The sequence below is a fragment of the Lathyrus oleraceus genome, chromosome 7, assembly GCF_024323335.1.
Source record: "Lathyrus oleraceus cultivar Zhongwan6 chromosome 7, CAAS_Psat_ZW6_1.0, whole genome shotgun sequence".
In the NCBI taxonomy this organism is placed as follows: Eukaryota; Viridiplantae; Streptophyta; class Magnoliopsida; order Fabales; family Fabaceae; genus Lathyrus; species Lathyrus oleraceus.
The window spans coordinates 534,110,940-534,135,085 of NC_066585.1; the positions used below are offsets into that span (position 1 = coordinate 534,110,940).

Below are 24,146 nucleotides of genomic sequence, written 5' to 3' on the forward strand. Positions count from 1 at the left end.
CAGACATTGCATGTGTGAGTCATACTAACCCATTTGCTGTTTTGTAGGTGTCAACCGGTGCGAATAGCTCGTTTGCTCAGATATCCTGCTAGGGGCCACAAATCCGAACTAATGGATCCACTCAACACCGGTAAAGGCAGACATGTTTGGGATCGGTTATCCAGATCAAGAGTCGTCTAGACCAAACAGAGGACGTCGTCCACCGTACATCTTCGTCAGTGCAGGAATGCTGAATTCTGATCATGCTTGTTCAGTAAGTGAAGAGATCGACCGCGACCGCGAGCTCGAGCTGTGGATAGAGTCGTGCGTACCAGGCAACTGGAAGGCCTCCAAAAGCATCATTGTCACTCATCCGGAGGAGTAGTTTTTCTGTGTTTTAGATTTGTTTGCATGAAAGCCATACGTTTTGCCCGAAACGTACTGGTCCATTGTAAGGGCCACCTCATGTGTTTCATTTTGCAACATTTTGCATCAGTAATAAATGGATGTTTTTGTGATCAAAAGCGGTGTTCCTTGTTTTTTCTTTTTTTGGCAGTTTTAAAAAATGAAAATGGCAATGTTTTTCGTTTTTCTTTTGAACTTGTCTTGTTCCAACCACAAAAGTGATTACCCTCCTGATCTCATCGATAACAATTTGGTTACACCTCTATATGGCTTCGACAATCCAAGCTATCATGCCGAAGAAGAAGGAGAAGAAGATTGTGATCTGTTGGAAGATTAGCCAGGTTGTTGAAACAAGAGGAGAAGGTGATTCAACCACACGAGGAGCGAGTCAAGATGGTAATCCCAAGTACCGCCGAGGTCAGAAGGGAAATGAAAGTTGAGGCCGCTTCAGAGGCAAGTCAAGAACAGAATGGTAGCCCTGTTGAAAGAGCAGGTTGATATCTTCACCTGGTTGCATCAAGGTACATCAGGGTGGAATACCCATGTTGTGGGGCACGAGCTACCATCAAGAGAAGATTATCCTCTAGTGAAGAAGAAGGCCGGTGCCACGAATCAAAGGGTTACGGTGACTTTGTTTCATGATATGACTCACCGTGAAAGCGAATGCCATGTTGATGACATGATGACAAAGTCCCAAGTAGAAGAGGGGCATCCGGTGGACTTGATCAAGTTGTTTGACCGGTCGGGATAACTCACACTGTTGAGTCAGAATCAGTGCACTTATGGAGTGCTGTCCGGTAGGCTGCCGAGGCTTATTGTGAACGAAAGAGGAGTCGAGGTCGATCCTGCTAAAAAAAAAAAAAAAAAAAAAAAAAAAGAAAAAGAAAAAAGAAAAGAAAATAATGCAAGAAACGCCTGAACCAAAAACAAACAAAGAAAAAAAGAAAGAAATCAAATGGTCAGGTGGAATGATGACTGCCAAGGGGCATGGAAAGAAAAATGAGTAGCAGGAACCTCTGATTCTGATGCCTTCCTTGGAAGAAACAACTGTTAATCAGGTACTTGACAGCCCTCGAGGGGTCTATGAGGTGCGTACTGTGTCAGCATGACTAGTCTTGTCGAAAAGAGCACGCAATTTACCTAAGCAAAAAGTTTGTCGACTGTGAAACAATACACTCACTGTTCGGAAAAACTTGATGTACTTTGGCATAGGCTGCTCGCCGACTGAGACAGTATGCTGGTTCATACCACCTTGTGGATGTCCAAAATGGATCTGATCAAGTATGTGCTTGAGAAGTCAGCATGGACCAGACGGGTTGCGAGAGGGCGAATGGTGTCGACTGAATACGATATTCGGTGTACCTCCCAGAAAGCAATCAAGAGGAGGGTATTGTATGGTTATCTCGCCTAACAACCCATCGATGATTCTCAACCAAGGAAGTTTGGAGTCCCTGATGAGGACATCTCGAGGTACTCAAATCGAAAGATTGAGAGTGACCGATCCCGGAGGAGGGGCCTGACCCTGAATCCGAACGGATTCTGATGTCTGATGGGGAGAGTTTAAAGTGAATGAGCTAGTGCTTCCCCGATAACAGTTGAAAGCACCAACGATGGTGGATGAGTACGAAGTTGGTATCCTGAGTGTCGTACTCCGGTAAGTGCATCTACTGGGGCAACGCCTTTCTCACTCGGGTCTGGGATGAAAGTTGCACTATCATTTGAGACCCAGGTTTCGTCATGGAGTCCCGTTGGACGTAGACTTGAAAAGGATGAGTAGATAAGGACTCAGTATGACGCGTTAAGCCTGATTGAGGAAAAGAGGCTGGCAGTTATTTGCCGCGGGGCAGTTGTACCCAGTGAATGAAGCGTGTTGTTAACCGAGAAGTTGGACCTCGTGGGTATCATGAGAGATATGGTGTTGAAAAGGATCCTTCCTCCTCAACGATCGTGGGGCAAGCGGACACACAGTTATGAATGTCCATTCGTGGTCAAGAAGGTTTTCTCTGACAGAGCCTTGTTGCTGACGACCACGGATGATGCGGATTTTCCCTCCCCTGCAGATGCGGACGCTGTTAAAAGATACTTCGTGAAAAATTGACCCGCTGGACAAAAAAAAAAAAGAAAAGAGTTCAGGCAAAAAGGGGCATCCCGGCGAACAAAAAAAAGAGAGAAAGGTTCGGACAAAAGTTAGGGATGATAAAAGAAAAGAACTGTACACCCGGCAAGTCGAAAACCCCACAAGGGCGACTTGGGCAAAAAAGGGTATCCCGGTGGACTGAAACCCGAAAGGGCGGTCCAGCCAAAAGAGGGATTGAAACGAACAACTGCGTTTAGCATGATCGTTTGTGCTTTGGTTAAGACATCGCAGCTAGTCTCCGACAGAGGTCGATTGGAAGCGTCTTGTTCAGAAGGCTGAAAGTGAGGAAAGTCTTGAGGACATATGAGGTGTAACCAAGTTGGAACCCGATGAGATCACGGTTTCACATTGCCATTAGGATAGATTTTTCCTTTTGTACGCAATCACCTCTTTCCAGGGTTTGCTTCCTGTGTGTTGCTCGGGTGTGAGCCATCTTTTTTCAGTCAATAAAATGCGTATTCAGTCAAATAGTTTTGTTTTTGTTTTCATTACCGCTTTGATTACGAAAACATCCGTTCGTTTTGATAAGAATATTTGCATTTTGAAACATAGAGGTCCCTTCCGATGCATGCTTATAAGATTGAAATCTGGAAATCTTATTCGGAAGTTTGAGCGACCAAGATGTTGAAGTGTTGGCACACCTGGGGCACGGTTTTATCTAACAATCTCTTGTGCAGGTACCGTTAGATATCTTCATTCGCTGGCAAGTAGTGATTTGAAACCTTTTGACAAAAGATCCCCGCAGAGTCCAACCAGGGGCAAGGGATAGACGAATAATGAGAGGACGGTGAAGGATTACGACGACGATCCTGGAAGGTTTAATCAAGAAGACTCTTCAAAATCTAAGGACTGGAAAGTTTGTATGAATCCCAGGAATTCGATCTTCGCGGGATGGAGCAGAAAAGATCTAGATGAGCCTGGAAGTTCTCAAAAGTGGAAAGTCAACACTGTGGGTGGACGATGAACACCAGTGTTCGACGAATCGAAGAACGACCCGTGTCCGATAAGCTGTATTTCCCCAATGGATTTGAGACTGTCATCTCCCTAGCAGATTCGAGGTCGGTGCCTCCTCAGCAAGCCTGAAGGTTACCGTATCCCCAGCGGAGTTGTGACTGTTTCCCAAGTCTGAAGCTGTCTTCCCAGCAGAGTTTGTGTCGATGGGTTTCCCTCAGCGAGGTCCCCAAGCGGATGAGATTCGGCGGGGTTATCCCCAGTAGAGACAAGCATGGGTGGCCTCCCCTAGCAGGGTAATTTCCGAGCAGTTCGGGTCCGATGGAGTTCATCCCCAGCGAGGATTGTCTTCCCCCAGCAGGGTGGAAATTGACGTGGTAATGAGATCCTCAATGCAGTTCCTGGAGTTCCTCAGTGTTGTCTCTGGAGGAGACGCGTGTTTATGCATTCATCATGTAGATAAGCATAACATATTGCATCATTAGTGCGTGGCATTTCCATAATCATGGGGCATTACGCTAAAAAAAACTCATGCATCTGCATTGCAAGCATATCCATTAGCCCGAGGCCGTGGTGAATTGACCAAGAATGGGTTGTTGGAAAGAGTTTAGCATCGCTTGGATCGATTTCAGAATTGGGTTCCCCAGCAGGGTTGAGAGAGGTGTTTTCCCAACAAGTGACCCCGCAAGTGAGGGGGTATCCCCATCATTGTTACTCCCCAATTGGTAGCATCTTGCCAGCTTGGATCAATTCCCCTAGCAGATGTGGGTGTGTCTGATCTCTCCATGTAGAGTCTACCCCTTAAGCAGAAAGTGTCCATCCTTTCCTGCCATTTCCCCACTGAGATACATCCTCGTGGATGACGGTTGCTTCCGTTCCCTCCCTAATGGGATGGGTTTTCCCTATTGAGTTCTTTCCTCTTTAGGATGAGTCTTGTTTCAGTTTGCCTTTTTGGATCGATCCTAAATTGGCTTCTTGTTGACTGTCTCTTGTGTTGCCCTGGGGCATGAATGAATAGTGGCTCACTAACCGGTACTCATTCATCTTCCTCAGCGGAATTTGTGGCCTCTACCTGCAAACCGGTAGTTGTAAGTCCTATCTTTGTGGTTTTCTACCTGCAAACTGGTAGTTGTAAAATCCCACTTTCATCCCCTCACAGAGGTAACCTTTGTGGTTCATTCTGTCGGTTGGCCTCTACCTGCAAACCGGTAGTTGTAAGTCCTATCTTTGTGGTTTTCTACCTACAAGCCGGTAGTTGTAAAATCCCACTTTCATCCCCTTGGCGGAGTTAACCCTGTGTGCTCATCTCGTTGATGACTGGTTACTTTTCCGTGGTTTTCTGCCTACTAATCGGTAGATGTAATCCCCTCTTTGCAGTTATCAGTACCTAGTTGGCGGTATTGATATTCTTGTCCCCTCTGGATACTTGCCTTGATCAAGCAGTATTGTCCCCAGTGGGTTTCTCACTTCCTTTTGGATATTTGCTCCGAGTTGGCAACTTTATCCTCTTTTGATTGGTCATATTTGCATACCTGTTCCTGGTACACGATGCCCTTCTTTTCGGTCGTTTATCCATTTAACAACCTACAACCCGGTTATGGATAATCTTCCATGCGAGTATGTTATCTACGTTTTGACGGCTATAGATGATATATCTCATGCACTCTCTGGTCAGTCTCTTGATTGCTTTCTCCAGCAGAGTAAGATTCGTATTCCTCGTGGAATCGAATGTCCATCCTTTAACAAGTTTGCCTTTGCTCTCTTCAGGATGATGTCGGTTGATTTATCCATTTAACAACCTACAACCCGGTTATGGATAATCTTCCATGCGAGTATGTTATCTACGTTTTGACGGCTATAGATGATATATCTCATGCACTCTCTGGTCAGTCTCTTGATTGCTTTCTCCAGCAGAGTAAGATTCGTATTCCTCGTGGAATCGAATGTCCATCCTTTAACAAGTTTGCCTTTGCTCTCTTCAGGATGATGTCGGTTGATTTATCCATTTAACAACCAATCCGGTTATGGATAATCTTCCATGCGAGTGTATTGTCTACGTTTTGACGGCTATAGATAATACGTCTCATGCGCTCTTGGGTCGAAGTCGTCCTCCCCAGTCGAGTAAGATTCGTATTCCTTGTGGAATCGAATGTCCATCCTTTAACAAGACTGCTTTTCTAGCTCTCTTCAGGATGTTGAGTGTTTTGGAACACAAACCAATTCACGTTTTGGTCGGTCACCTGTTTTCTACCTACAATCCGGTATCCTTGGTGTTCCTTCCTGTTTGCTCGCTGTCGTGACCTTGATCCCCAGTGAGATCCCCTGCAAGTGTAGCCTTGCCCAGGCATGTAGATGTCAGTATCCTGTCAGCACCCTCGTGTGTTGTTTCTTTGGTGTCGGTAGACACCATCTTTCGGTGTTTTCCCAGTCATGCGTAATGTCTGGTCTTCTTTGGTGTCGGTAAACATCATCTTTCGATGTTCGTAACGTCGTCCCTTCCCTAGTGAAGTTTCCTCCTCTCCGTTGGTGTCGATAAACGTCGAGTTTTTCCCCATCATCCATTGATGATTTGGTTGTGTTCACTCTCCCTAGAAGAGTACTCCTCTCCGTTGGTGTCGATAAACGTCGAGTTTTTCCTACGCGTCCGTTGGCGTATAGTTGATATCTTTCCCCACAGGGTCGTCCCCAGAAGTTTTCTCCTCTCCGTTGGTGTCGATAAACGTCGAGTTTTTCCTATGCGTCCGATGACGTCTAGTTGCTTATTCCCTACAGATCATTTGGTAATACCATATGATTCCCCTCAGAGTTTCCTCCTCTCCGTTGGTGTCGATAAACGTCGAGTTTTTCCTATTCGTCCTATGACGTCTAGTTGTACCTTTCCCCAAGTGGATCTACCTCCCCGTTGGTTTCGATAAACGTTGTGTTTTTCTCATTCGTCCGATGACGTCTGATTGTATACCCTATTCCCAGTCATTCATTAATGTCTGGTTGATTTCCCAGCCAGAATTCCCAGTAGACGTCCTATTCGGTGTCCGGTTGTGGTGCCTTCCCCTCGTGAAGTGGCTTTCTCCTTCTCCCTTTCGTCCTATGACGTCTGGCCGAGTCTCCCTTTCATCCTATGATGTCTGGTTGAGTTTCCTCCTTCTCCGTTGGTGTCGATAAACGTTGAGTCTCCCTTTCGTCCTATGACGTCTGGCTGAGTTTCCTCCTTCTCCGTTGGTGTCGATAAACGTTGAGTCTCCCTTTCGTCCTATGACGTCTTGGCTGAGTTTTCTCCTTCTCCGTTGGTGTCGATAAACGTCGAGCTTCTCCCTTTCGTCCTATGACGTCTGGTCGAGTCTTCCCATTCATCCTATGATGTTTGGTTACCTCTCCGTTGGTTTTGGTAAACGTTGAGTCTTTCCCATTTCGTCCGCTGACGTATGGTTGTATCACTATCCTTCCCATTCATCCTATGATGTCTGGTTACCTCTCCGTTGGTCTTGGTAAACGTTGAGTCTTTCCCATTTCGTCCGCTGACGTATGGTTGTATCACTATCCTCCCATTCATCCTATGATGTTGGGTTACCTCTCCGTTGGTTTTGGTAAACGCTGAGTTTTTCCCACTGCGTCCGCTGACGTATGGTTGTATCCTTTCCTGGTTATCCCCAGTAGAGTTGATTTACCTCTCCGTTGGTCTTGGTAAACGTTGAGTTTTTCCTAGTTGTCCGTTGGCGTCTAGTTGAGATGATTTCTGTTCCCATTCATCGTGTGTCGATGCTTGGATGTGCTTGTACCTCTTGAAAAAAAAAAGAAGAAAACAAGAAAAATTCCCAGCAGTGTGCAAATTTCTACGGTTCTTGGTATTCAATCCCTGTTTACCCTGAAAGTCTGACAGCCATTGCTCTCATCCATTCGGGTTCCCAGTTGATTGAATAGGGGCAGCTGTAGCACCTCAAATTTGCACCCTACCATTTTGTACATTTCATTTCATATTAGGTCATAACATAACATAGGCCACTGCATAACATTGCATTGTCCATTTGCCCAAGTGCAAGCTCAGTTGATGAATCAGGACAAACTGATTAGGAGAATCAGTCAATCAAGCAAGCAAGTGCCATTTTCATTGAGACAAAGCCCTATGGTTGATTTTTCAAGCTCATATGGTCCAAGGATCATTTTGAAGTGGTTTGGCCAAAGATTGGATGCTCAGAAGTCACCAGTCATTGTTCAGTCAACCAAAAGTCAATAAAAGTCAACTGTGGTCAACTGTACATTTAATCAGTGATTTGATGATTGGAATTGGTTGAATATGTCTCATTCATGTCTATATAAACTTCATTTGGCATTTCAAAGACCAAGGTTGAAGGAATTGAGCTCAGGCAGACAGTTTCCCAAAATGGCAAGTGGACCTGTAATCTCAGCTGCCCAAAATGGAAAGTTTTTCCCCTCAAGATAAAGTCATGATACTAGCTTCAAATGGAATTTTGTCCAACATGAAAGTTGAAGATCTTGTTCTCACCATTCCAAAAAGTCCAAGAACTCAAAAATCCAATGTGTGGTTTGCAAAACATGGCTCAGTGAATTTCAGAAAAGACCCGTAATCAGGAGGCCATAACTACCACATGGTTTGTCCAAATTGCAAGTTCTTTATATGCACAAACTCCATTTGACATGTACTTCAAGGGTGCATCATTGGATTTTTCCAAAAAGGGCCAATGCAAAAAGTCACTTTTCAACTGGACTGTTAAATTGGATCAGGGGCAAAATTGTCCAAATGTCAAAATATTTGGAATTTTGAGATGGGACTTTTTGTAACACTTCAGGAATGGCATTTAGAATGTGTTTGAATCCTCATTTCATGGCTAGGCCTCATAATTTGAGTTTTGGCTTGAAGAATGAAAGTGCATAATTAGGCATTTTTCTACCACATGATGAAATTGCAAATTACATGGCCTATGGAAGTGGGAATTGTTTCTACACATCAGATATGGCATTTTGGACTTGTGTGAACCAAAATTGAGCTGGTACATGGACTGTTTTGAAGGAAGGGTGTTTTGGCCATTTGAGTGGAAATTGCACATTTTGCTAATCTTGCCAATTTGGTTAATACATTGATTAATCATGATTAAGCTAACATATAAAAGCCTAATTACTCCATAAACATAACAGATTATTCATTTCACCAAAATTGAGATCAAAATCATCAAATCCTCTCTAGAATCTTCAAGAACTCACAAACACAAAAATCTTCCAAACTCCTTCGAAACTTGATCAATTTGCATTCTTCTTTTTGCATTGATCTCCTATTGGCAAGTACTCCATCTGTTTGTGCAAGAAAGCTACCAAAACCGTGCCATATGCGACTGTCCAAAGGAGCTCCATCCATGGTGAATCGTGGATTCAAGAACTAGGAGCACAATCGAGCAAAACTGAGCTTCACATCACCCTTCCTGTAGCTAATACTGTTGCTGTTTTGCCAAATCGCGCGCCAATTCGTCCCGAGCTACAACTGCCATAGCAGGTTTTTCTCAAAATTCGATCTCAATCTTTCGATGAATTATGGTGTGCGCGTGGTAGAGCATGTCACGTAGATCACGAGGATATGTTTAGAATTGCGAATGGTGAATTGTAGTGTAAGAAATCTTAACTCGAAGTTTAGATCTAAAACCCTAGGTTCATCGATTCGCACGATTTAGGAAGTTTTAGGTTAATTGGAGTTGAGATTCATGTTCTACATGTTGTAACGGTTCCAACGGATATAAGATTGCTAGTTTTGGTTAGGATTTGTGGTTTTGATGTTCTTGAGCCATTGTTGAAAATTCTGGGAAATTTCATGTTGAGAACGAAGAAGATAAGCTGTTTGATCTGAAATGCATTTTGAAAATTCAAACTGGGCGTTTACCGCCCCCGCCACCAATATTACCAAACTGCCATTCTAATTCAAATTAATTAATTTCAATTAATTCCAAAAAATTGTAAATAATACCTAACACCTTAGAAAATTCATAGAAAAATGTAGAAAAATCACAAAAATTGTGAAAATAATTTTGTTGACTTTGTCTTTGACTGTAGATGATTTTTGACCTATTGGTCAAAGTTGTGCATGGAATATTTTTCATTTGACCTAGGGTTTCTTCCACATGTGTATATTTTGATACCTTAGACTAATTTGATCATGAAATTCTCATATTGTAAAATAAATGTCTGGAAATTTTTGTGATGATTGTTGACTGGTTGAGGTTTATTTCCATATAAATTTCATGCATTTTTGATACCTGGTCATTGAGTTACATTTTTTTGAACTTAGGTGTGACAATTTGTGTCACACCTCATGATGCCAATTTGTTGGAATTTTTTGCATGACCTATACTTGTTAGAATTGATTGAAATTTGGTATGGATGCTCATTGACATGTTAGGATCCTCTGTGAATTTTTGTGGAATTGTTCATTGTGTTTTCTAATTGATCATGATTTTTCATTTCTGATGATTGAATTTGCAAGCTCATGTGACCTAGGTTGATAGAATCATTGTGAAATGCTCATAGTGTATTGGATATTCATGAAATTTGGCATGCTTGTAGTAGACACATGTTAGGACCTCCCTGTTTTGGTCTCATCCATTTCTTTTTTGTTTTCATTGAGTTATGAATTTTTGAAGTGGAAGCATGTGTTGATGTTGTGATTTGGAGCCTATAATTGTGTCTGTTTTTGTTAATTTTCATTGACATGGTTCCATTTGCCCAATTAAGCTGAAATTTGGTGTGCCATCCCTTGATTATCCCCTGTTTAGGTGTAATTTATTTGAGAATTTTTGGGATTGTGTTGATGTGAATTTGAATGCAATAATTCTGTTTGTAGGCTTAGTGCTTCCTTTGAACTAGTTTGCCTTATTTTGCGAATAGAATGAGCATGATGAGTGATATGACCATGAAATTTGGTAGAATAGTTCCTGACATGTGTAGCTTTCATTTGGCTTTGGTCCTACTAATTTCCCATGTAATGTCACTGTTTACCATTGAATTGAAGTTAATGTACATTTTGTAGCTTCATTTGATTGTGTTTTTGCATGCCTCGTCGTGTTGAATTAATTCCCATAGTTCCACTAGGCCAAATTGTATGAGAATTGACATGTAGCTTGTTGAATGTCCTCTGTTTAGGATATAATTTTTGTGGAATTTTCCATGCTGTTTTGGTATTTTTTGTGATGTGATCTTGCTGATTGCTCATATGTGGTTTAACATTGCTCACTTTGCCTCACATGTTGCATAAAATAAATGTGTGCATAGTTAGGGTGTGGGACCAATTGGTATCCCTTTGTAATTGAAATAGCTTGACTTTGATCATGAATTGGTTGCTGTTTTAGGATTTTTCCTTCTTTTGGACCCTAGGCTAGTCCTAGTGGTCATGTTACTTACATTTGAATGTGATTGTGGCTTTTCAGGTTAAAGAGTTAACGATTAAAGGAATTGTTTCACATTTGGGATATTTTGCTCGATACTTGTAAACTAATGTGGCTGTTTTGTAGGATGTTGGTCCACATGGACTTGTGCTATGCACATCATCGGGATTGTTAATTGGTCATTATATTGTTGTCTGATTATGAATGGGATGCTGATTCTGTTTGACTTTTGTACAGGTACACTTAGTTGCTCAGTTCTCTTAAGAACTTGCATTGCTTTGCTTATAAGCAATTGGCATTGAGGTATATAACCTTCTTCTTCATGTAGTCTGGAGACCCGGCTGTTACCGGGCCGGGCACATTGTCTGAAGTCCTCCTTAAGAGGCAATGCTTGTGTATGTTTATATTTGTCCCAAGCAGGAAAAGTCCTCATCTGAGGCAATTGGTGGAAGGTAGGGATAAGCAATCTATCCCCCACTATTCTGTGAGTCTTCTCCTTGCTCCCATTACATGGTTGTAGCATTGAGATCCAAGCCCAAGATCTTGTACATTGTACAGTCGAGTCTATGTCCTGAGCGTAGAAGGGTCCCCCCATTCTGGACCCACGCTCCCTTGTCTGATGCTCTCTCTGACCTGAGATAGAAGCAATGAGGCACACCCCTCATCACCTTTCATCTGGCTTCACCTTAGCCCCTCAATGGCAAGGTTAAGAGCTAACCTGACCCCGATACAGAGGCTTGTTTGTTGAGGTTGATATGACCCCTCGACTAAAGCCTAACCCTGATGTTTGAGCCCCTTGTTGGTGTGTTTATTTCATGCTGTATATGTTTGTGTGGTGTGATTGTACCCCTAGGTTTGCTAGACTCCGCGTAGTCTCGGTTGCATGACAATTAAGGTAGCACGGTTCCTTCGTATAGGACTTCCTTTCTTGCTTGAGCTTTCCTAAAACACAAACAAACATTATCCCCTCTCAAGGATACGTCAACTCCTTCTACTACAGGTGAGTAAGTCTCCAAAGGTCGAGCATCCGGTAGATTGCGTAGTGACGTCGTCCACTTAAAAAATACAAACCAACAGGAATAGTTTAGCCGAACTACGGCAACTCTGATTCTCATGTTCAGATGAGATACGTAGGCACGAGACGCGATGTCTTGCCGAGTTTGACTAACAACTAACACTAATGCTTTTCTCTCGCCCTCGTTGCGATTGAGACCTCCCCTTTCTCTTGCCCTAGTTGCAATCGAGACCCTTCTTCTTCCTGTGTCTTGTTGTGTGCTTGGAAGCTGATGTAAGTCTATCGAGTGGCATTCGGGTTCCAGTGTGCGTGTGTTTTGGTTCGGATGCTGATATAAGCCCAGTGATTGGCATTCAGGCTCCATGTTAGCCTTCTTGTGTGTGTTTTGGTTCGGATGCTGATGTAAGTCCAGTGGTTGGCATTTAGGCTCCACGTTTGCCTTTGCCTGTGTTTGTTTGTGTGCGTGTTAGCCGAGCTACGAATGCTCTGATTCTCCTTCGTCCAAAGGAGATACGTATGCATAGGATGCGACATCCTAGCGAGCATGTGTCGTTGCCCCAGTCGAACTACTTTGACTCTGATGTCTATGCTTGATAGACTAAGTAGGCCCAGGATGCGATATCCTGCCGAGTCAGTTTCAGTCTGTTTTCCTGTGTCTCTTTCAGCCTGCGTAGATGATTATTTTGAGCAGTGTTTTAGCAACCATTTTCCTTCCTATTGTGCGTGGATCCCGTCGAGTACGACGGATGCGTAGGGGTGCTAATACCTTCCCTTCGCATAACCGACTCCCGATCCCATTCTCTTTGGTCGCGAGACCACGTCTTTTCCAGGTTTACTCTGAGCGTTTCCTTTCCCTCTTTTGGGATAAATAACGCACGGTGGCGGCTCTGTTGTTCTTGTTTTCCCGCCGGTTTTTCGCGTAATGCGACACATGGAAAGATAAATAATCAAGCTTAGATAAATTAATTCAAGATAATATATCCAAATCCAATCATTTCCACACTTGCACCTCTAGGGTAACCCTCTCTTTGTTGCCTTACGATATTACGGTCATGTTCCGCGAATGTGGGGATACCCTAAGCAAAGACCCTTTCGATCAAATCATCATCATCCCTAAACAGATAAGTCATAGTCCCTTCGATCAAAAGGTCAATGTCCCTACAAGATAAATCATAGTCCCTCGAACGTTGCCTTCGAATATGTGACCTTGTCCCTCGAACGTTGCCTTCGAATATATGACTTTGTCCCTCGATGACCCTTCGTTGTAGCCTACGATTAAATGATGATCGTCTCTTCGAATGCTAAGGTATCCTTACAAATGTTGCCTTCAATGACCAATCGACGATCCCACGATATCCCTTTACATCCAAAGGATAAGACTACTTACTTCTCAATAGTAAGGATAGTTTTACCCTCCTAAGGATAGGAAATACCTATAAAGACCTTGGTTAGGTATAACTCTTAAATGCTTGCTCACAGCTTAAAATACTTTTCACACCTCACACTTTTCAAAACATCTTTTAGAAAATCACCACTTGGTATACATTCGCACCAGAATCATCGCCGAGTTATATTTTTCTAAACATCTTTCAAAATCAAACAAGATAAACACTTTGTATACATTAGTACAAGAATCATTACAAAGTTAAACTCTCCTTTCAAAATATTTTCTAAACACACCACATTTCTCAAACACTTTCTCAAACAAGGAAAACATAAGTGAGTTAAGCAATTAAGAGCCCATGGATAACCATGGATACAAAGGGTGCTAACATCTTCCCTTTGTATAATGTACCTCCCGAACTCAAAATCTAATCAAGGTCTTTCCTGTTCTTTTCCGCCTTTCCTTATTGGATAAAAGAAAAGTCGGTGGCGACTCTTGCTATCCGCAACATTGCTTTTCAAAGCAAAAACACAAAGTCAGTTCACCGTATCACACCCTCTATTAATATTTTCTTAAAACTTAACTTCCTTTAGATTTAATTTTTGTTCAACCAAACCTCTAAAAATCATCTCCTTAGTTAAACATAGTAACGTCGATAGCATTAGTTTGACCATCGGTTCCTGTGGGTTTGACATCTTTTAAAACTAAAACGACTGGACTGTGCACTTGTAGCCAAGTACCCGATTGACTATATTTTATATACATTCATGAGACGTATCGGTGTCTCAACCTAATATCCACCAGACTACTAGACGAAAAAGGTTATACTAGTGTGTTTGGGGACAGAAAGTGGAAGCTAACAAAAATTTCCTTGGTAATATCCCGAGGCAAGAAAATGAGCACTCTTTATGTGATAGAGTCCAAAGTCAATAATGGGTGCATTAACGCCCTCGGAGAAAACTCATCATACGAACTATGGCATAAACGGCTCAGACATATGAGTGAGGAAGGACTTCAAATTCTAGCCAAAAGAGGTATTTTGACAGGTATGAAAGGATTGAAAATGTCTCTTAAGCCATGTACACATTGCTTGGATGGAAAGAAACATAGAGCTTCATTTAAATATAAGGCCCCACATAGAAAACCACGTGTTTTAGATTTGGTACATTTTGATGTTTGTGGTCCAATGACCACTAGTACTCTCGGAGGTGCAAGATATTTTGTTACCTTTATTGATGACCACTCAAGAAAGGTATGGGTGTATGCCCTCAAAACAAAAGGTCAAATGTTTGTAGTATTCAAACAGTGTCATGCTAGCGTTGAATGAGAAACTAGCAAGAAGTTAAAATGTGTTCGCACTGACAATGGAGGAGAATTTATTGGATATTTCAAACGTTACTGTATGAGTAATGGAATCCGACATGAAAGATTTGTTCTGAAGACACCTCAGCACAACAGAGTTGCTGAGATAATGAACAAAACTATTGTTGAAAGAGTGAGAACAATTTTATCTCATGCCAAGTTACCAAAGAGTTTTTAGGGCGAGGCTCTGATGACTAGAGTTGATTTAATCAACTTATTCCCTTCAGCTCCATTGAATGGTGATGTTCCAAATAGATTTTGGACAAGTAAAGATGTATCCTACAATCACTTGAAGGTGTTCGGTTGTAGAGCGTTTGTTCATGTTCTAAAATATGAGATATCAAAACTTGACTCAAAGTCGAAGGAGTGCATATTCTTGGGATATGGAAATGAAGAACTCGGGTACATGTTATGGGATCCTGTAGAGAAGAAGATTATTAGAAGAAGAGATGTTGTCTTTTTTGAAGACCAAAATATTGAAGATATTCAGAAGGGAGTTAAGCATGTTATTTCTAGAGAACATCCAATCAACTTGGATCCAATGCCTCCTCTAGAGCATTACGAGGGAGATCAAATAGAAGATATTGAAGATGTAGAAAATGAACCTCCAATTAATAATGGTTCAACTGAAGAAGTAACAGATGGTAATAGAAGTGATGGTGATAATGAAGATATAATTGAAGACTATGAGGATCAAGAACAAGAGCCTCGATTAAGAAAGTCATCCAGAATACCTAAACTGCAAACCAAATATCCTGTAATGGAATTTGTATTACTCACTGACGGGGGAGAAATAGAGTCTCATGAAGAAGCTTTGATGGATAACCACAAAAAGAGTGGTTAAAAGCCATGCAAGAAGAAATGCAATCCTTGAATAAGAACTCGACTTATAAGCTGGTAGATTTACCGAAAGAAAAAATAGCACTAAAAAACAAATGGGTGTACAAGTTGAAAACTGAGAAGAATAACTCAGGACCCAGACACAAGGAAAGATTAGTCATGAAAGGCTTCAGTCATAAGAAAGGCATTGACTTTGAAGAGATTTTTTCACCCGTAGTAAAGATGTCATCTATTCGGGTAGTGTTGGGCTTGGCGTCAAGTTTAAATCTAGATGTAGAACAATTGGATATGAAAACTGCATTTCTTCATGGAGATTTAGAAGAAGAAATTTACATGGAGTAGCCAGAGGGATTCAAATTCAAAGGGAAAGAAAACTTGGTATGTCAGCTGAAAAAGAGTTTATACAGACTTAAGCAGGCGCCACGTCAATGGTACAAGAAGTTTGATTCCTTCATGATTGATCATGGATACCAAAGAACTAATTCTGATCATTGTATGCTTGTGAAGAGATTTGATGATGGTGAGTTCATCATATTACTCTTCTATGTTGATGATATGTTGGTCGTAGGATAAAATAGTAAGAAGATAAGCAAGTTAAAGAATGAAATGAAGAAGTATTTTTCAATGAAAGACTTGGGACCAGCGAAGCATATTCTTGGCATGTCCATCCATAGTGATCAGACTAAACACAAGTTGTGGCTATCATAACAAAAATATATTGATAAGGTGTTAGAGCGTTTTCACATGGAAAGCGCAAAGCCAGTTGCTACTCCACTTGATAGTAATTTTTGTCTTAGTTCAAAGCAGAGTCAGACAACTAACATTGAAAATCAAGAGATGAACAAGGTACCATATGCCTCAGCTGTTGGAAGCTTGATGTATGCAATGGTATGTACATGAGCAGATATAACACACACGATTGGTGTTGTTATTAGATTCTTGGCAAATCCAGGAAAGGAGCATTTGAATTATTTGAAGTGGATCTTACAATATCTCAGAGAAACTTCCAAAATGAGTTTGTGCTTTGGAAGTAGAAAACCTGAACTCATTAGATACACAGATACAAATATGGAGGGAGATATTGATTCTAGGAAATCAACTTATGAATTCTTGATTACATATTCAGGGGGAGCTGTATCGTGGCAGTCGAAGCTACAAAAGTGTGTTGCTTTGTCTACCACAGAGGCAGAGTTTATTGCAACAATAGAAGCTTGCAAGGAAATGCTATGGATGAAGCGGTTCTTGCTGAATTAGGACAAGAACAATAGAAGTATGTCGTGCAATGTGATAGTCAGAGTGCAATCCACTTAAGCATGAATTCAAGTTTTCACTCAAGGTCAAAACATATCGATGTGAGATATCACTAGATACACGATATGTTGGATTCCAAGCAAATACAGCTTGAGAAAATTCATACTGATGATAATTGCTCAGATATGATGACCAAGTTCATACCTAAGGAGAAGTGCGAGTTCTTGCCGAAGAGCTGATGGACTATTGGAGCCCTTCATCTAAATTGGAAGGGGGAAATTAATAGGTTTCCTCTTTAAGAGAATAGAAAATTAAGGAGAGTTAACCAATAAAATAGTAATTATAAAACTAAAGGTAGCACGAGTTTTTATAGGAAATATATTGAAAGTAAAGGAGAAAAACTCTCTTTGAATTATAGCCTCTATTTACTATCTTTCATTGGTTATAAAAGCCATATTCTACAACATCAATAACATCATCATAGAAATAACCTTTTGAGAAGAAAAATCCAAAAGAATTTAGTCAGCATTTATTTTTGATGAGATTGTAATAACAACATCTGGATTCTCATTCATTTTTACAAAGTTATTATTGTTGCTCCATTGTTACTATTATTATTGTAGTGGGAAAAGTACGATCTTGGGATAATCGTCCACTGACCTTGTATTACGCATTTTAAGTGTTATCTTTTCCAACACTTTAAACATATAATCTATTAAATTGTTTTTGAAAATAATAATATGAAAAATTATGTTATATTTGAAAACATATAACACTAATCTAATACATTATACGTTCTAGATAATAATAAACTCCAACTTATTTTACCCGTAAGTTAAATATCAAAATCGAGGGGATAGATTTTTCGTCATTTAAAAATTCTGAAAAGGATTTTACTAGGGATTGAACTCATGAACATTTCAACTATCCCCTTAATTATTTAGAAACTAAGGGATAAATTGACAATTTTCATGTCGTCCTTCGTTGCCCCCCCTCTCTAATCGATGTAAAATTTACTTCATGTTCGAGGTAAGATGTGTTTTTTTTAATAGTATATGTAATTTGAATATGACAAAGACTAGAAAAATTATTCAAATACTTCTTTTTCAATTTTAATTTGATGGATCCATAACTAAATGACAATGATAAGTATTATATATACCTTTGTTCGTTGTCGTTTCCTTGAAATTATAATCTGGTTTTGGTGTTTTTGTTGTCTGAGTGTGGTGTGTTTGTTGCCGGAGATTTCAAGTCATGGTTTTAAATTGCGGTCCGCAACCGCAATTGTAGCCGTAATATTGCTGATGCGGTAGTCTCCGCATCATATCCGGTCGCAATTGCGGTGTGATTTAAAATGACACATCCAAACACATTAGAATTCGTATCAGACAACTTCACTAATTTCACTAATGTTTCTTCACATATTTTCATCTTAACTCAAAGTTTGAGAATCCAAAACCTCAATCTACATCTCATCTCATTTGTAATGTAAAAGATTAACATCAAAAGTTTTTAATGGTGTATTTCACATATCTTTCAATAAATATTCCCGTTGCAATGACCGAATTACGCATCGCAACAACCGCAATGCCGCAATCGCAACACACGCAACCACAGTCGCATCCGTGACCGCAACCGCAATTTAAAACCATGCTTGAAGGATGTTATGTTTGTGTGGTTGTAAATTCTAATATCCCTTTTAATTACTATTTTGTTTGTAGTTCGTCGTGGGTACAATGCCAACAATTCATAATAAGACATAGAAAGTCACCTTAAAATAGACTTAACGAAATCACAAAAGACAAATATATAGCTGTCCAACTTACATGTTTAAATCACATTATACTTGTTCTAATATTCATAACTTTGTATAAGGTATTATTTTATAATGACCAATTTTAGTCAACTAAGTGTAACTTGCAGCGAAGTTGCCTTCGTGTATCCCCTCCCTTATATATAAAACCTCCACATAAATACATCCAAGGAAAGAACATGTTGCTCAAAGTTTCAGAGAGGGGAATAAGTGGAGATCTTGATTCAAAGTTGTGAAAGATTTGGTATGTTTTACTTCTTCATCTTTCTCCTTTTGGTTTCTACTTTGCACATGTTAATTAAAAAAATAGGAAATATTCGAAAATGAATTTTTATAATTTCAGAAAAATTAAAACTCGATCAAGGAACTTATTTTCGATAATATGCTCATTCTGCAACTATTTATTTATAATTAGCTGTAACTGCTAATATATTGATCTATCTTGGATGGGCTCATCTTCCGGAACAGGCCAATATTATGTCCCATCCTTTGATGAAAGACGGGACAACGCAATCAAAACAACGTCTTCTGGGACAGATCAATATTCTGTCCCAGCTTTTGATGAAAGTCGAGATAATGCAATGAAGACAACATCTTCTTGGAGAAGAAGTTAAGCCAACGCAGGGTAGAGGATCAAAGAAGGAAACAAAAGAATATTCAATTGCTATTACAAATCAGAATTAAGGAACTCTTTTTCAAAGAAACTGTTGTCATGTCTATAAATATATTGAGCTCATCAAAATAATGTCTAGCAACTATTGTTGAGAAGTAATAGCTCTTTACTAGAGCTAGCCAATGTAACTTGAAAAAATATAGAGAGAGCTCACTGAATCTTCTTTTTATCTCTTATTTTAATCCTCGAAATTTGATTTGAATGTTATCTATCTATTATTCAAATACTATCTCTTTTACTTGTGTTAATATTTTTTATGTAATTATTTATTAATTCTTTATCTTGTGTGTGATTTGCAAATATGTGCAAGTTACAAAGTTATTTACACATTCATTTGGTTTCTGTTTGCAGGGTGATGTCTATGTCTATATTCCTAAATTGGAAGTTCAGGATATGAGAAGTTTAAAATTGACCACACTATTACGAAATAGATTTTTTACCTCGATTAAAACAGGACTTTTACCTCAGTTTTATAAACGAGATAACGAAATGTGAATTTGAAAATTTGCCCTTTTTTCTCTCGGTTGTTTTCCACCAAGGTAAAATCTATACCAATAAATTTTTCATTCGGTTGGTATTTCCAAATGAGGGGATAACTACAAAACTACAAAACCATTTTCTTGGATGGATCGAAGAGAAAATAAATATTTTGATCAAGATTGATTCCTTAATGTAATATCTTCTCTTATAATTACTAAAATTATTTTTCTTGTAAAAAAGGTTTAATGTTTTTAAGAAAGCATGGATGTAATTGTTGTTGTTGAGTTTTAATATTTCTAGCAACAACAACATTGCTAAATTGCTTTCCCTAACTAACATCACATATATTTAACAAGTAGTCATTTAAAAAAACAACTTAGAAATTACAAGAAAATATACATTAAGGAGCCTATCTTGAGATATTTCTCTGCTCTTGAATCCATCCCAAGATATGGTATTGTACTATATTCAATAATTTCATTATCAATGTATATTCAATAATTTCATTACCCATTTTCACTTCAGAAGTAAAAGAAGGGATATCAGTGTTTCTTCCCTAGGAAAAGAATGAAATTATTACCTTCATATTATTTTCCCTTCCAGAGTTGTATCAGGCTTGAGTACTTTTCGAAGAAGGGAAAATTAGAAAATAATAGGGAGAAGAGAAAAAGTTTTTCTATGGAAATGTATCACTCTCTAGTATTAGGCTTGTGTACTTTTCGAAGAAGGGAAAATTAGAAAATAATAGGGAGAAGAGAAAAAGTTTTTCTATGGAAATGTATCACTCTCTTTATAGAAATCCAATAGCATAAGCAATGTATCCATCCAATGGGATAATCATCGAGAAGAGTGGAAAAGTTCATATACATGGAAGACGCATGTGATAAAAAGAGGCCATATTGATTTTCCTAAGAATGCCATCATGAGTTGCATTAAATGCTATCCACATTATTCTTCCACTAAATCACTTAAGCTTTCACAATTGATTGACGTTTTGACATCTCAAAGTTCAATCAAGAGAAACATGACATATTCCACCAACGCCTGGCTATCCAGGAAACATCTGGCAAGAGCTAGATACCTTTCTTTTAGAATGAAGGATTTGCCCGAAGGTGAGGGACTCGCCTCCCATTCAAAAAGTTGCCTTCAGTTGAGGGACTAGCCTCCCATACAAAAGGTTGCCTTCAACTTAGGGACTCACCCCATGTTGAGAGACTCGCCTCCCATTTGAAAAATCCATGCCCCAAGACCAGGGACATGTCTCCTACTAGAAGACTCACCCAATACCATGGAAAAAAAAATGAAATAAGCCTTAAAATACTTTGCCCTTTTACAAGCCCTCGTATTTGAGGGATTGTGTAGTGTTATATTTGTGAGAGTCACAAATAGGGGCGATACCTGGGTCCTCGCCTAGAAAGACATCAATTGGGTGCTACCTTTACGGAGAATGGGGTCCTCGCATAGCAAGGCATTGATGAAGTGTATGCACTAGTACGAAAAAACCCTTTTAACCCGATTAGAAATGGTGGTTAACCTCAGTTTTGTATGCAAGGTAATAAAGGGAGAAATGAAATGTGCACCATTTTTTACCTTAGTCTAGGACCCACCGAGAGGAAAGACTTAATGGTCATGGATTCGACCCCAACAATTTAATTTTTATTATTTTCAGAATTGGATGGCATGCCTCACGCTTTCTCTCAGTTTTATAATAATAACATGAGGTAATATAGTAGTATTAATTTTTTTCTACAGTTTCTTTTAACCTGTATTACATAACCTTTTTTTGCTCATTTTTAAAACAGAAATATTGTACTTTTTTCCCATTTCACAAACAAAAATTCTCAAACAGAAATATTGTACCAAAAATATTCATTGTTTACACCAATTATAAAACCAAAATGACACACACCATATAATCTTACAATAAAACTAAAACAAATGATTAACCAACGAAAGCAATAGCCAAAATGAAAATTCTTGTAGGCCATCCAAAAATTCTTTTATTTGATTTGTAACTGATTATTGAGCACCTATAGTTTGAACAACATTTGAAACCAATTAGGATAATCAACAACAACAATATTAAATATTTAAACCATTGATCTCAACAACAATAATAATAACAACAATAACAACATTCAAAATTCAATCTTCAACAACAACTTCAAACTTCAATATCAATAACAGGCATTATATAACACTAACTTTAGGGGTTTTTAATTTTTTGACTTTTACTTCCCAAACCATGCAACACAGGGTATCCCTAGACATCTCTAATGATTTGTTTATATAAGATGCCTTTCGAAGATCAACTCATGTGAATCATAATTCATCGGTTTCTACACCAGTGTTACTATCAATTCACTTGCACTTAAATAAAGGAACTTCAAGAGTAACATAATAAATCTCCAAAACCTCCTTAATGACCCCAAAGTACGCTCTAGATGTCTTTGGCACTAGAGAAGTACATGAATTCAACTTTAACCATAAATTCACAAATCATATCTTCTAGAATATCATTCATAAATCCATCATCTTAAAATCTGTGTGACACAATTCTTTTTTTGTCATTTTACCATGTCATACCCATTTCGTGTGATTTTGAATAATTCCATCACAACCTAGACGTTTTTGCGTATTTCGGCAGCTTTTACAAGGACACCGAAAAATTCCATTATGGTTAGGATTTATTTTCCCGCGAATTCAAGAAATTGAATCACTCAATTCTCATACTATTTGCTTAATCTATTGGCTTTTATCCAACTACGATCCATAATCACATACAACTTCTAAAAATAGAATAAAAATGAACATTCCAAAATAAAACAACAATAACAATAAACAACAACTACAAGTACCTGAAAAACAACACTACATTATACCCTAAGTCTCAAAAATCATAACAATAACAATAATAACAACAAAAACAACAACAAAAATAACAACGACAACAACAACAACCACAACAACAACGACAACAACGACAATTACATATACATCAACAATAACAACATTGCTTGTACAGTCATGGATAATGTTTTACATACCAAAAACATGATGAGAGAGTCAAAGAAAAGTGTTGGGTTGAGGTTCGAGCTTCCTTTCTCCTTGGAGAATAATAATGTTTCAGTTTGTTAGGTGGAGAAGAATGGTATTTCAGCTCGTTCGCTAGGGCGCAAAAAGTGAATGAAACATAATATTTTATTGACTGAATAAAATATTATTTACAGTTAACATCTCGGTTTTTAGAGAAACTGAGGAAACATAACCGAGATAAAAATTGTGTTCAATAAGTTTAATTGAAAATGTTTTGAATTTAAATAAGACAAATTCAAATTCATAAAATTAAAAACCGCTATAAAGTTAGTAACAAGTACTTACACAGTCACATTACTAAAAATGACTTTGACAGTCAAGTTACTAATAATCATTTGTCCAACCAAATTAAAAAAATAAAACAATCCAAATCACAACCATGTCAAGAAGAAAAAAAATACAAAATCAAATTTCACTACTACGGTCTTCATCAACGTCATCTACATTTATTTTGATTTCACTAATAAGATTTTCATTGAATCAGCGTCATCTACATTTGTGTATTCTACACAGATTGCAAGTTAGTAAGGTTTTCAATTCTAGAAGATAGGATAGAGACACGTTCTGACTAGGCAATCCCCGGAAAGAAAAAAAGAAAATTCTTTTAAAATGAAAAAATAAAACATAAGAACCTCTTGAATAAATAAAAAAACTTTTTTTTGCCACTTATTGAAAAACTAAGCAATTTACGGTGCAAAAACTGAGGCGTCTAAAGGACAAGTAATCATCCTCCAACTACATGGATCAACAGAATTTATATCCCAACTCTCCAAAACATTGTGAGGATCATTCAAATCATTTTTTATAGCCATCAAAGCTACAACTATTGATGGAATAAACAAACAAAAGGATAAGAACTTCAAATCTCAAAGCTCTTTTATTTATGAAAAGAAAAATAGCCTTAAAAAAGAGAACATTGTTGATGGAATAAACAAACATAAAAGGGTAAGAACTTCAATCGCAAAGCTCTTTTATTTATGAATAGAAAAATACAACAACAAAAATCAAGTTACTTCACGAAACAAGCAGTTTTACTAACTTCTTAATCCTAACAAAAATTATATAAAAAAATAGAGGTATGCTAATATAAATAAATAATAGTAAGGATAGAGATAGTAATAATTAAGAAAGACGGCAATATATTGGTTGTTGGAATCTTCTTTTGTGTTCAATAAATGGAAAATTTCCTTCTTTTCACATTGGTTTTGAGTCTCTCACACTGTGAAAATTAATTATCATTTTATTAAAAAATGGATATTTAAAATTGTAAAAGGGAGAATAATGGCATGCAAGGAAACTTCCCAAGAAAAAAACAGTAGACACACCTAATCAACATTTTCCACCTAGGTTCGCACTCACAGGTCATGGCCGTGTAGAA

The 24,146-nt window shown here is 38.7% G+C and overlaps 1 long non-coding RNA gene across 1 annotated transcript; it reads left to right on the forward strand.

Annotated features, from left to right (window-relative positions):
• Positions 1-18,627: 18,627 nt before the first annotated feature.
• Positions 18,628-19,440, forward strand: LOC127105170 (uncharacterized). Its single transcript, XR_007794918.1, has 2 exons — positions 18,628-18,763; positions 18,988-19,440. It is a non-coding gene; the product is annotated as an uncharacterized LOC127105170 (long non-coding RNA).
• Positions 19,441-24,146: the final 4,706 nt, after the last annotated feature.